Here is a 14,392-nt window from a genome sequence, read left to right as displayed (position 1 = left end):
CAAGTCCAAAGCCCTCTGCGCAGCTCAGACGGCAAAGTCCTCCTCAGCGACAAGATCTCCATCCTCAACCGATGGTCAGAACACTTCCAATCTCTTTTCAGTGCCAACCGCTCAGTCCAAGATTCCGCCCTGCTCCTAAGGCTAGAGCTGAATGAGGTCCTCACCCAGGATGAGACATATAAGGCAATCGAACAACTGAAAAGTGGCAAAGCAGCAGGTATGGATGGAATCCCCCCAGAGGTCTGGAAGGCTGGCGGCAAAACTCTGCATGCCAAACTGCATGAGTTTTTCAAGCTTTGTTGGGACCAAGGAAAACTGCCTCAGGACCTTCGTGATGCCACCATCATCACCCTGTACAAAAACAAAGGCGAGAAATCAGACTGTTCAAACTACAGGGGAATCACGCTGCTCTCCATTGCAGGCAAAATCTTCGCCGGGATTCTACTAAATAGATTAATACCCAGTGTCACCGAGAATATTCTCCCAGAATCACAGTGCGGCTTTCGGGCAAACAGAGGAACTACTGACATGGTCTTTGCCTTCAGACAGCTCCAAGAAAAGTGCAGAAAACAAAACAAAGGACTCTACATCACCTTTGTTGACCTCACCAAAGCCTTCGACACCATTATTTATTACAATGTTTGGAAATATCAATTTGATTAAAATGAGCATTTTACCTAAATTTCTGTATTTTTTTTCAAGCCTTACAGATTTTCATTTCTAAATCTTTCTTTAACTCGTTAGATTTGGTTATTGCTTCATGCATATGACAGGGAAAACAACCATATATAAATAAAGCCCATCTTCAAAAGACTAAAAGGAATGGGGATTATCACTTCCAAATTTTTGTTTTTATTATTGGGTGATTAATATACTGTATGTAATCTACTTTTATTATTACATTTTGATAAATTAGTGAATCGCCCTTCTTGGTTTGAAATGGAACTGAAGCTTCTAAAAAAAAATCATCTAGTTGTCAATTTTAGATTCTTTTTTACCATTTTCCTATTCTAAATTGACACATAATCCAATAATGAGAAATAGGTGGAGAATATGGGTTCAATTTAGAAAATGCTTTGGTTATAATAGTTTTTCTCTTGCTACTCCCATTATAGATAACCATCTTGTTCAGCTATCTGTGTTAGACCCAGATTAGGTATCAAAAATTATAAAGATCTCTTTGTTCTAGATGATGTTGCCTCTTTTGAACAATTGTCAGCTAAACTGAATCTTTCTAAGAGACATTTTTTAAAGATATTTTGTTTTAGTTATTTAGGTATTTTGTTCAGTCCAAACTTTCTGATTTTCCTCAAATTCAAATATTCTTGATTTATTTTTAAAATTTACAGTTTCTTCACGGTGGATTAATATCATAATAATATTTAAAATATTTATAATGACTTATTGGATTTAAAATCAGCCTCAGTGGCTGGGATTAAGAATGATTAGGATCTTGATCTGAGTACATTTTTAGATGAAGACTGGTACTCTGCTCTGAGCTTGATTAATGATTCTTCATTTTGTGCAACGCATTGTTTCTTACAATTTAAAGTGGTACATAGAACACACAGCTCCAAACTTAATTTATCTCATTTTTGAGCACATGATGATCCATTATGTGAGAAATTAAAATTTTTGAAGCTTCATTGATCCGTATGTTCTGGGAGTGCCCCAATTTAGAAAGATTTTGGGAAAACATTTTCCAAACTTTATCAACGATTTGTAAGATCAAAATAGAACCTTGCCCTTTAATTGCCTTGTTTTTTTTTCCCTCATGAACTCGATATACTTGTGTCTGTATTCCAGGAGGAAGTTTAAGCTTTGATTAGGTTGATAGCCAGATGAGCAATTTTAATGAGATCTTTTTAAATTTAAACATAAACACAGCAACATCCCCTTCCAGCCCATGAGCTCATGCTCCCCAAATACCCCAATGAACATACATGGACATTTTCAAGGGTGGAAGGAAACCAGAGCATCTGGAGGAAGCCCGCAAAGTCATGGGGAGAATCTACAAACCTTTTTTTGCACTAATTATTTATTTTTTGTTGTTCTAATTATGGAACCATAATTTAGAGCAATTTTGTTCTTGTAATGCACAATATTGCTGTTGTAAAACAAATTTTGTGACCTATCTGGTCATGATAATGTACCTGATTCTGAACTTGGCACTGGATTTGATCCTATTATTAATCATGCTGCCTAAAGATTAAAGATCAAGGAGCCTTGAGATCTTTGCTTATGCCATTTCTTGCAGTAGCATCTGGATAGATTACCAAATGTAGTTAACTTTAAAAAAAATAATGTTTGCATGCAAGGATGCAGGATTCCCAAGAGAAAGTTGTCACCTACCTATTTTTAATGAACAATCGTGGCATTCTTCAGACTGTACTTGTGTGCTAACCCACATATCTTCTGATCTGCCAGATATTAATCCCAGAATCTGTTTGACAGTGTGACTTTCCAGCCTTTACTTTAAAACCACAGCTGCACTGTAAATACAGTATGTGTTTGCTCCTTGGAGCCAAAGAAAAGCATGAGTGGTTGATTGATTAAATGCTTGGGTAAACAATGAGCCAACCTCTCCCCATTGAAGGGAGCATACAAATTAATGTGTGCAATCTGTTTCCTCAGCTTCTGTTGGAATTGTTTACTTTGACCACTGTGCCTTCCCAGAGCTTGCTTTTTCACCAAATTTCAGTCAGATCATCAAGCTTTGAGTAGAAGAACCAAGCAGTGGTTACTAGAATCCCTGAAAAGACTGAGGACCCTGTGATATCTATCTCTGAGGGTGACGCCAGAACATCATTCTAGAGGTTGAACCCTTATAAGGTGTCAGGCCCTGACAGCATACCAGGCAGGGTACTGAAAATCTGCACCAACCAACTAGCCGGAGTGTTCACGGACATTTTCAACCTCTCATTGCTGCAGTCAGAGGTTTCCACCTGCTTCAAAAGGGCATCAATCATCCCGGTACCCAAGAAGAGTAGTGTGAGTTGCCTCAACAACTACCGCTCAGTAGCACTAACTTTTACTGTGATGAGATGCTTCAAGAGACTGGTCATGGCCAGAATTAACACGTACCTAAGTAAAGATCTGGACCAATTGCATTTGCCTATCGTCACAATCTCTCCACAGCAGATGCAATATTGCTGGCTCTCCACTCAGCTCTGGATCACCTCAAAAATGGCAATTCATACATACGCTGCTCCTCATCGACTACAGCTTGGCCTTCAGTGCTCGACAAGAAGCTACAAACTCTAGGCCTATGTACCCCACTCTGCAACTGGATCCTTGACTTTCTCATTGGAAGACCACAGTCAGTACAAATTGGAAATAATGTTTCCTCCTCATGATTATCAACACAGGCGCACCCTAAGGATGCATGCTTAGCCCATTGCTCTACTCATTATACACCCATGACTGTGTGGCCAGGCACAATTCCAATGCCATCTACAAGTTTGCCGATGACACCACAATTGTTGGCAGAATCACAAATGGCAATGAGAAAGCATACAGGAGGGAGATAGATTGGCTCGTTAAATGGCAAAATGACAACAACATTGCACTCAATGTCAGCAAAACCAAGGAGATGATTGTAAACCAGAAGGATGTCAGGGAACATGACCCAGTTAAAAGAGGCAAGTGATCCATTTGTAGCTCTAGCTGCCGTCATCCTGGATACTGGGAGGAAATGGATTCCATCAGAAGCAACTAAGCAAGCAAAGGCAGCATTCAGGCATAGAGATATTATGGGCCGAGTGCAGCAAGGGAGGAATGGCCTTGGAGCCAGTACACCAGCCCGGAATAAGGCTGATCTGTCTCAGAGATGCAGCTTTTTGATGCAGGAGATGCGTTGGCAGGAGGAGGTAGCAAGGTTCACAAAGGCTGTTGCTCAGTCAAGGTAAAGGCAATGGATGAGGTGGGAGGGAGTGGAGAAAAAGATTCTGGATCGAGTTTTGGGAGATGGAGACATTGAGGGAGTTTCACCGTCAGGGCTTGCCATCTGTCACAAATCTCAGCCCGTGGTATGGAGAGGACCCCACATGCTCCCTCTGCCAACTTCAGTAACTCTAAAACATATTTTGGAGGGCTGTAAGACCAGCCTCATTCAAGGCTGATGCACCTTGTGGCATAACCAGGTGCTACAGTGTCTTGCAGCAGTGCTGGAAAATCAGCAGACAAGTGTTAACACTCTACCTCCCCCTTCATCCCACTGGCCGTTAACAGCATTTGTCTGGGAAGGTGAGGGTCAAGCCGGAATCGCCACATCAAGATCAGACTCTGGACGGTTAGGCAGTGCACATGATTGGAAAATGGTGATAGGCTTGGGTCAGAAACGCTGTTTCCCAAATGAAATCATGGAAACCTGGCTCGACGGGCCAATAGGCCTACTCCTGCACCTATTGTCTATCTATCAATCTCCAGACCAGACCTTGTGCTGTGGTTGGTTTCACTCTATTTGGTTTACATCATTGAGTTTACAGTGCCCTTGGGGGATGCAGTGGAGGAGGCTTAAGAGCACAAGAAATGGAGGTACGCTGAGCTTGCAGCTGATGTGCAGCAATGTAGCTGGAAGGCAAAGGTCTGACAGGTTGGAGTAGACTGCAGAGGATTGGTAGCCACATCGACATCAAGGCTACTCTGGGAGTTGGGAGAGTGAAGAAAGATACAGCGACAAGCAGTCAAAGATCTATCCAGAGTTGCAGAAAAGGGGAGTCAGTGGCTCTGGTTGAGGAGAAAGTATTTCACCTGGGCCCCCGAGTGACCGAATGGCATCTAGGGGGTGAGCCCGGGATGCCGGGATTCACTGCTGAACCCTCCAGAGGTGTCGTGGGTCCATCAGCGAAACACTGAGGAAGGAGGGCACTCACTTCATAACCCAAAAGATGCCACCACTCTCTTGGCTACCCCTCAGATTCTAGGCAGCAAGTCTCAAGAGTGCAATAAGTGATATTAACATCTATGTAACATACCTTTTAAATTTTAAATTTAAAAAATAAAATTATTTGCTGCAAGGTAGAAGTTGCTTCCAGCCATTAAAACCCATGCTGCCCAATTATACCCAAATTAACTTGCAATCCCTGTATATGAAGGATGAGAGGAAACTGGAGCACCTGGAGGAAACCCACACAGATACAAGGACCACGTACAAACTCCTTCCAGGCAGTGCCAGATGCAAACCTGAGTGGATGGCGCTCCAGTAGCATCATGCTAACTGCTACATGAACTGTGTTGTGTTGAGGAATTCTTAAGGAATGTATTAATTTGTTGGAAAACTATTTCACGATCAAGCTCTTGTTCATTAGTCCCTCCACTCCACTGGTTGTCAGTGGGCGGCAGGATTTCTCCAACCTCAACCACAGTGAGGAAATGCTCCAACTACTTTGCCATCACTTTGTGATGTAAATAATTTCATATACAATAAGGGAATTTGAAAGGCATTTTATTCACTACTTTTTATTTTCAGTCATGTTTTGTTGAAGGGTGATGAGGATTTTCTGGATTTTTCTTAGACTGGCCAATAAATGCACAAAGGCCTGTGGGTTTGAATTGATTTTTCAAAAAATCTAGACACACCATGGTAACCGGTCTCTCTGGCCCATTAGCCTGTGCTGTCCAATTAACTACAACCCCCATGTGTTTTTCAAGGGTGAGAGAAACTGGAGCAATGAGAGGAAACCCACGAATTCACAGGGAGAACATACCAACTCCTTGCAGACGATGCCGATTTTGAACCCCAGATGCTGAAACAGTGTCGGGCAAACTGTGCCCCCCTTTATATTTGTGTTAACAGTTTTTAAGGGGATCCCAAGAGGAGTATTGTGGGCTCTCTTTGATGAGACGTTTTGTCAAATGTCTTGATAAGAAGTTCGTTTCCCTAGCAACTTGTCCAACCTCTCACTCTTCCAAAAGAGCTTTTCATCCAATGAAGTACTTTGTGTTTCCATCGGAGAAATCCTCCAAACAATTTGCCCTCAGCCCCCAATAATCTGTTTCACTTTAGTGATCCTCAAGGAAGGATACATGTGGACTGCAATGCGAGGGGTCGCTCACCTGCTCATTTTTTTTGCTGTGGTGCTGGAGGCTCATTTATATCCCCCTGAGAAACTGATAGAGCTTGCTTATGCTTCATCTGAGAGGCAGCATTCCCTTAGCCATTTCCAGTGTGAGACAGACAACAGGAAGTGACCTGGCTGGTGATGAGAGGAACCCTCCCTGCCAGATCCTTCCTGTATAACAGGAAGATCACCCACAAAGCATATTGTCCTTGAGATGATTGCGATGGAGAGGAGACAGTAGCCCACCTCTTTGCTGAGTGTAGATTCGCTAAAGGTGTGTGGAGAAGGATGCAAGGGTCCTTATCACAGTTCATCCCCAGCAGCAGCGTGATAAAGGACTCTCTGATCTACGGGCTATTCCCAGTTATGCACATAGAGTCAGACATCCAGAAATGGTGGAAGATCATCATTCAGTGAAAGAGGCAGTTTAATGAACCTGAAACCTGTTGGTCTTTCAGCTCATGGAAATTTCACTGAGGGAATGCTGCAGACTGGCACATTCAAGGCTGCAGGAGTACATGCTGAGGGACATACTGAGGCTTGGTGCAGCCAATGCAAGGGAGCTATGAGTCCTCCCATTACCAGGAATTGAGGGGCTCAGACTGAGGGGAAGTCCCTCAAACAATAGAGGGGAAGTCCCTCAAACAATAGAGGGGAAGTCCCTCAAACAATAGCGGGGAAGTCCCTCAAACAATAGAGGGGTGGGGGGAGAACCAACAAGGTGCCATAGTGGTGATCATGGAGTAAATGGAAATGAATATAACAATTCACAGTGATGGAATAATGTGAACTATTTTGTAACCTCGTAAGAATACAGCCTTCTCACTGTAGTAACTGCATTGCGCCACTCTGGTGTGTGTGTGTGTGTGTGTGTGTGTGTGTGTGAGAGAAAAAAAAATTCCTGAGATGGTGGAAGGCATCAGTAAGTAAAGTTTTGTTATTTGAATCTTGTATCTCTTAAGTTATTTAAGAAGTTTCCCAAGTAACTCGGAGTCCTAACAGAAATGTATGGATACGAAACTAAGGGTGGGAAGATGCTTGGAACAGTTTTCCCTTTGTAAATAATTTATTGCGAAAAAAGTCTGTTTTTGCTTTTTAAAAAAAACTCCAATATCAGACTGTATCTGATAGTACTCCGATAAATAGTTGCATTGATGAAATCAGTTGCCTGCCCATTATTAACTAATAGTTCTCCTGCTGAACGTAAGTAGAACATATGAGTCTGGGTGAGAGAAGAGCAGTACATATGTTGAAAATTTAAAGAAGAAATTGTAGAGAGGCCAATCATCCACAGAAAGTCTTGTTACTATTTCTTGAGCAATATAACTGAGTGAGCCACAATTGTGAGACTTAGCAGGTTATTCGCATGCAGTCCCAATGAGTACTCACTTTAATTTTTTGAGTTTCTAATGGCACAGGGTGAGGAAGTGTGGCCATAGTCTAACTTCTGTGCATGGAAACTTACTTCTTTCTGCCACAATAGTTGACTTCCTACCAAACCCATTTTTTGTTCTCTCTTCTTGCGGTCCCCACAATAGCCAACAACAACCCTCAGATCCAGCCCTGTGATCCATCCCCTTTTCTGATCTTTGGGGCTCTGCCCACATTTGCTGCATTCTGACACCGAGTCCTAGGGCAGCCTTGCGATTTGGCTGATTGCTGTTGCCAGATGCACAAATGTTAAAATATCAAGAGACATAATTAATTTCAGCTGGAGCTCCACACACCCAACCTGGCTGACTATTATCCACACTCCTTCACACTCCCTTAACTTTGCAAGTTTCAAGGCCCCTTTTTGCTGCTTGCAGATTCTTGCATGAAATCAATAAATCACGCTGAGAGAAGATTGTGAATGAGTGCAGGTCAGGGTATATGTGGAGCCCAAGAATGCTGATATGAAATAAAATGTTCCACAACTGCTAAGTGTAATTTTACACTTAATGATTCAACATAAAAATAGAGTCTACTGGAAGAACAGTAAAGTGTTTTGTAAGTTACTCCAGATGGTTGCTATCCATCATGCAATTTAATCGTACTATTTAGGTAGAGTGGTTTTTGTCTAAACATCCTATTGAACTCCCAGCATAATTATTCTCACACATTGAAATGGGCTTCTGATCTTGCCATGAAATTTCATTATGTTCTGCTTAATATTCCCTCTGTAATTCAATTAATATGATTTTGATTTTAGCAGTAAGTGCAACTCTCAAATTATATCTCATTTCCGACCATGTCTGTTTTAGCTCTTCCTTTTCCAGATTCTGTTTACGGTAACAACATGCAGCCAAATAAAAACACCATTATCTGTGGTTTTCAATAACTTTATTGTTATATTTTTCTGAATAGAGCTTATTGAGTATTTTCCTGCCCTGTGCTTGCCTCTTTGCTCTTTGCATGCACTACCTCTCTGACTTCCTCTCCTCCCTCTCCCCCTTCTCCCCTCCCCTTCCCCTCCCTCCTTCTGTCTTTCTCTCTCTCCCCTCATTTGTGCTCTCCCCTCTACTTGTTTGCGCTCTCCCCTCTACTTGTTTGCGCTCTCCCCTCTACTTGTTTGCGCTCTCCCCACCCTCGTTCGCGCTCTCCCCACCCTTGCTCACGCCCTCCCCCTCGCTCGCACCCTCCCCCTCGCTCGCACCCTCCCCCTCGCTCGCACCCTCACCCCGTAGTGCGAATAAAAGCTCTCATGACTGGAGGGAGAACACATGCTTTTATTAGCTTATAACTCTGCGTAAGGTTTCACAGTAGTCTTCGGACGGGTTATGGGCTTGTGGGGGGGGGGGGGGGAAACCAGGGTTATATGTGAGCAGATGGGGGCGGAGCTGAGAGGCAGTGCCAGCCATCAGCTCAACATACTTCCAGTGAATCCCAGTTCACTGCATTCACCCCTTCCTGTAGAATTTAGGGTCTGTGAATGAAGACAGAGAACATGGGTTCAGAAAAGAAGCTGAAAAATATACAGTTATTTACAATTTTACAGATTTAAGCAGTTTCAGAGACTAGAGATCCTGGTGGAGAGCCTTAGCACTGGGGGGCCTTGGACTCCTTGGGTCTCCTGGTCCCCTTGTGAGGGAGGAGAGGCGGGCTGGGTCTCTTGCTAAACGGTGGAAGGGGATGCACTTTCCTCCTGAACCAGATCCTCCAAGGCCCTGACTGGGGGTGGTGAGAATGAGCTCTGTAGCTCACAGGGCACTTGAGGCAACAGACCCTCTGTTCCAGTGGGTGTCAGATCCCTGATGGAGACATTGTCCTTCCTGTCAACTGGATACTTCACATAAGCGTACGTGGGATTGGCATGCAGCAGTTTCACCCTTTCCACTAGGGGTCTGTCTTGCTTCTTCTTGCGTGTTTTCTGAGAAGGACTGGATCAGGAGTAGTGAGCCAGATTGGGAGTGTAGTTCACGATGCCAACCTTCTTTCAAAATTGAATAGGAGCTCGTGAGGAGTAGCGTTGTTCGTGGTACATAATAGCATACAGATGGAATGGAGTGCCATAGGAGAGACTTCCTGCCAGGGTGAGTCTGGAAGGCCTTTGACTTCAGGCCCAGTTTGACACCCTTCCAAACCGTGACGTTCTCCTTTTCAACCTGCCTGTTCCCCCAGCAGGTACTGTTATAGCTCATCACTCATAAAGGATTAGCCCCGGTCGCTATGAATATAGCAGGGATACCTGAACAGAGTGAAAATGGAGTCTAGGGCCTTTATGACTGACGAAGTGGACGTGTCTTGACATGGAATGGTTAACAAGAAGCAGGTGTACTCATCAAAGATAGAGAGGAAGAAAGTGTTCCCGTTCGTGGAGGGGAGAGGTCCCTTAGAATCGACGTTGAGCTGTTCAAAGAGCTTGGATGACTTCATCAGGTGCGTTTTTGTGGGGCAATAGAAGTGTGGTTTACACTCCGCGCAGACCTGGCAAGACCTAGTCATTTATATATAAATCATATAAATCATATAACAATTACAGCACGGATCCTTGACATCTTCCATGGAGTAGGGCAAATTGCGTGAATTGACAAAATGAGCCACGCAGGTGACCCCTGGATGGCAGAGCTCATTATGCAGAGACCGCAGTTGGCCAGTGTGTCCAGAGGCACAGCTTCCTCTGGATAAGGCATCTGCAGGGTTATTAAGGTCTCCTGGCCAATAGGCAATGTCATAATTTTAGATGGAGCGCTCGATCCACCCAATGCCCTTTCTTGCCACCTCTGGAACACACTGAGTCTTAGACAGGCACCAAGATCTGGGATGCTGGCTCTTGCTTTAGTGCAGGAGCTCTCCATAGCATGGGAAGCGGCAGCCGTTAGGTCTGAGGTAGTGGGAGCAGCCTGTCCTTGGAAGGGGTCACCTGAGTGAGTGACCTTGCTGGCTATGAAGTCATCATTCTGGAGCTTGGCCTGTCCAAACGATTTGGCCAATTCAACGTGGCTAGCCAGGTCCTTCTTTCCCAACTTGAGCAGTCGCTGCTTCATGTACCTTGAGCAGACCCCCATGACTAGAATGTCCTGTATCTGTTCTTCCTCATGAGCGAGGCCCTAGCTGCTTCATATCTGCACTTAGGTGGGAAACTAGGGTTAGATGTGAGCAGATGGGGGTGGAGCTGGGAGGCAGGGCCAGCAATCAGCACAACACACTGCCAGTGAATCCCAGTTCACTGCATCTCCATCCACCTCGTTCGCCCTCCCCCCACTCTTCCCCCTTGTTCTCTCTACCCCTCCCCCCCATCATGAGTAAATGTGCAATAACTTTGTAACCTAACTATATAAAAGGGTGCTTAATCAAATAATGGGCATGTGAAATAAAAATGAATGATTTTATGAGCCTTTTGCCTATTTAAAACCATCCCTGGAACCACTTGGTCTCCAAACTGGATAAAGTGAAAATAAGATTTAACATGTTGGTAAGACAACAAAGATTTCAATTATTTAGAACATTCGATCATGTAAGAGCTTTTATTTTCTGTCACAAGTGTCGCTAGGGATGTGTGGACTGCACCGAATGACACCATTGGAGGGGGTGACACCAAAATGACTGGTCATTAAATATTTTTATGCAGTGTTTCAGCAGGAATTTATTTTTTTTTAATAAAAATACCTGTAATTAGTTATAACAACAAAAACATTTTTCATAAGCCCAGCTTGCATGTATCAGTGTACCTACAAGGCTAAAACTTTATGCTAATTTACTTTTTGAACCTCCTAATTAATTCTGGTCAGAGACTCCCCTGCTCAGCACCACTGCCAGCCCCGGACATACAAGGAACACATACCTGTTTCTTCTACACTCGTACACTTGGTGCACGGGTGGGGGGGGGGGGGGTCGGGGGGTTGGGCAACATGGTTAGTGCAATGCTATTACTGTGCCAGTGATCGGGACTCGTGTTGAAATCTGGCACTGTCTGTAATGAGTTTGTACATTTTCTCCGTAACTGTGGGTTTTCCCCAGTGACTCCGGTATCCTCCCACCATTCAAAACATACCGGGATTGTCAGTGAATTGGGCGGCACAAGCTTGTGGGCTGTAAAGGCCTGATACCATTCTCTATGTCTAAATGTATATTAAAAAAAATGGATTAGTTGGACATGTAAATAATAAGAGAATGGCCTGGATGGTGAGGGTGCTTTCTTAAGATGCCGCCTCTTGTAGGTGTCCTTAATGGAGTGAAGAGGCTGACCATGTTGGTGCTAGCCGAGTTCACAACTCTCTATTGTCTTTTCCTGTTCTGTGCATTGGCATCTCCATGTCGGACAGTGATGCAACCAGTCAGAATGCTCTTCATGGTACACCTGTTGAAATTTTCTAGAGTCTTTGGTGACATACTAATTCTCCTCACGAATAGCCGCTGGCAAGCCTTTGTCATGATTGTGTCAACATGGATCAACATAGACCAATAGCTCAGAGGCTTACAGACACTCAGTAAACTTGTGAGTAAAGAAATAAGCTTAAAGGCTGGCATTTTCTTTCTTATACATCGAAACACTGGCATGAGCTAACTGGACTCAGTTGCTGATTCTGGACTTCAAGAACATCCTTGAATACGTTTACCTGGTAATCTCCTCTTGTGACGGAGCTCATAGTAGAATGTCCCTTACGTTAGGCATTTGAATGCGTAGCCTGTCCAAGGGACCTGTGTGAGATCAATTATGGTCTCACCGCTGGGGATGTTGGCCTATGTCAGGACATGCACATTGGTTCACTTATTCTTACAGTGAACTTAAAGGGCCTCGTGGAGGTGGTGTTAGTTTTTTATTTCTTCAGTGTCTTGGAACTAATGCAGGTTTTGGAGCAGATAGGAGGCAGGCATCATTGCTGCCATGAGTTTTGTGCCAGGACTAAGGTTCTGATTTTCTGGCACTCCTTCCGTTGACCAATGTGTTGCCTTGTTTATAGAGGCAGTGGGTTTCATCTTGAATGGCTGCCTTTGCAAAGAGAAGTTGCTCCCAAGATATCCAAATTGGTTAACACCTTCCAAGAGAAGTGAGGAGAAAAGAGAAGTGAGAGATGAAATCACAAGAAAGGTACATGGGATTTGAACTTATTCAGAGGGGCATGATTGGATCATTCAACCAGATGACACTGTTCCATCATTTCTCTTTAGATGATGAATGATGTGTGTTTCAACATTGTCAGACCAGCTACTGTGAACATGCTTGCCTCCAAAAAGTCATCAATGCCTTCTTCACCCCACTGATACTTGGTAAATGTTTTTTTCCTTTTGTACTTTTCAAGCAGAATTAAATTTCATTCTTGGGTCAGAAAATGTTTGGTTTAGATCACACAAAGTTTCTCCGTGTGAATTATGTATCATTATCCATTTAGTAAAATAATAAATAAAATGGATTTAATATTTAGCACATGTATGTCTGGAATGCATGTCTTAGACCTCACGCAAGGAAAGATCTCATTTCTGTGATGTGGAAGTAAATAGTGGAACTTTGGAAGATGCTTTAATTAAAAAGATAATTGTTGACTAAAATAACTGATGCTATTTTAAATATATATTATCATTGTTAGTATATACACAAGGTCATTCATCTGAGTGCTACTGGTACCATGTAACCCAGTATGACCTGTCTCATGGTCGGCTGGTTGGCGACTAAACTGGCTCCCCCACCAGGCTTGCCTGGTGCAGAGAGTGGCTAAACACCCTGGAGGATGAAAAACAAGACCTGTCAAAGGGCAGACAAACCCTCTCAGGGTCAACGGCCATCTAGCAAACACGTGGAAAGGGCATTCCTTGTATTGAAGCTTGGTCCGGTTATTCACTGCAACAGAACTTCCCCCAGCCGTCTTGGTCTTCTCCATGCCGCTGGATCGGAAGGGGATGTCGGGAAGGTGGGTCTGGACCTGTGCAACCCCGACCCCCCCTAAATCCTGCTGTTCCTTTCTGAGGAGTGGGGTATCCTCCTACCAAACCCCACAAACTGACTGAAAGGAACCATCATCATCTATTGGACAGGTAGCCAGAATGTATGCTTTATGCTGGATGGAAATAAAAGGTTCTGGAATTAAAAGATCAGGAAATTGTGCAGATTTATCATTGTGCTTTTTAAAAAAAGGAAAATCAAGAACATAATGTGCACGGAGGAAGGAACTATTCTGTCTGATTTGAATGCAAATGACACAGTGGACGTTCCTGTTGAAAAGTTGAAGTGGATTGTTTCGGGAATGTAGTTTATCTGAAAATTTGCCAATCTGGTGAAAATCCATATTCATATCTGACTATTTGTACAAGGATTAAATTGTTGTCAGCCACCAGTTCAAATCTCTTTGTGCCTGCTACTCAGACCTATTCACTGGTGGGAGTATCTTAATGCTACCCCATAAAAGTCATGATTACTGAATGAGACATGATATAATTGGCCATGTGGCTTGCTAAACGTCAACAGCTGAATTCAATTTAATGTTAAGAAAAAGTATTGAGAATGTTCTCAAAGGGATAAATTGTGGTTTTATTTGAAAATAATTGCAGCAATCTCTGAATGTAACTTGTCACAATACTTCCTTTGTTACAAAAGAGGCATGTAGATCAGGTATCAGGGACATCAAACTTGTAATGGAAAGTGGATCATGTGTTTCTGGTTATTTCTATTATGTCGCCTTTCTATAAATATGAGATAATAGATGCTGGGATTGTGTTACAAGGGACTCATTTAATTGTGATCGTCCTATGTTAGCATGCGCATGAGACCACCTTGTGAACCTCAGGGGGGATTTACTGTTTTAAGTGTGATGCCAAAAATCTGTTATCCTTTTCAAAAATAAATGCCATGGACTAACAAAGCAAAAGAATGCTAGATTTGCATTTATTTTGTCCTTGTTGTTCAAAGTTTCTGC

At 43.2% G+C, this 14,392-nt stretch overlaps 1 protein-coding gene across 4 annotated transcripts in view; it reads left to right on the top strand.

Moving 5' to 3' along the window:
- The window catches only part of arhgap24 (Rho GTPase activating protein 24), a 573,751-nt gene that overhangs the window by 207,089 nt on the left and 352,270 nt on the right, over positions 1-14,392 (top strand). The gene's annotated exons all lie outside the window — the stretch shown is intronic.

Source organism: Narcine bancroftii, chromosome 3, assembly GCF_036971445.1.
Source record: "Narcine bancroftii isolate sNarBan1 chromosome 3, sNarBan1.hap1, whole genome shotgun sequence".
Taxonomy (NCBI): Eukaryota; Metazoa; Chordata; class Chondrichthyes; order Torpediniformes; family Narcinidae; genus Narcine; species Narcine bancroftii.
The sequence above is the reverse complement of the archived record's forward strand: the minus strand, read 5'-3'. Positions and strand labels throughout refer to the sequence as shown.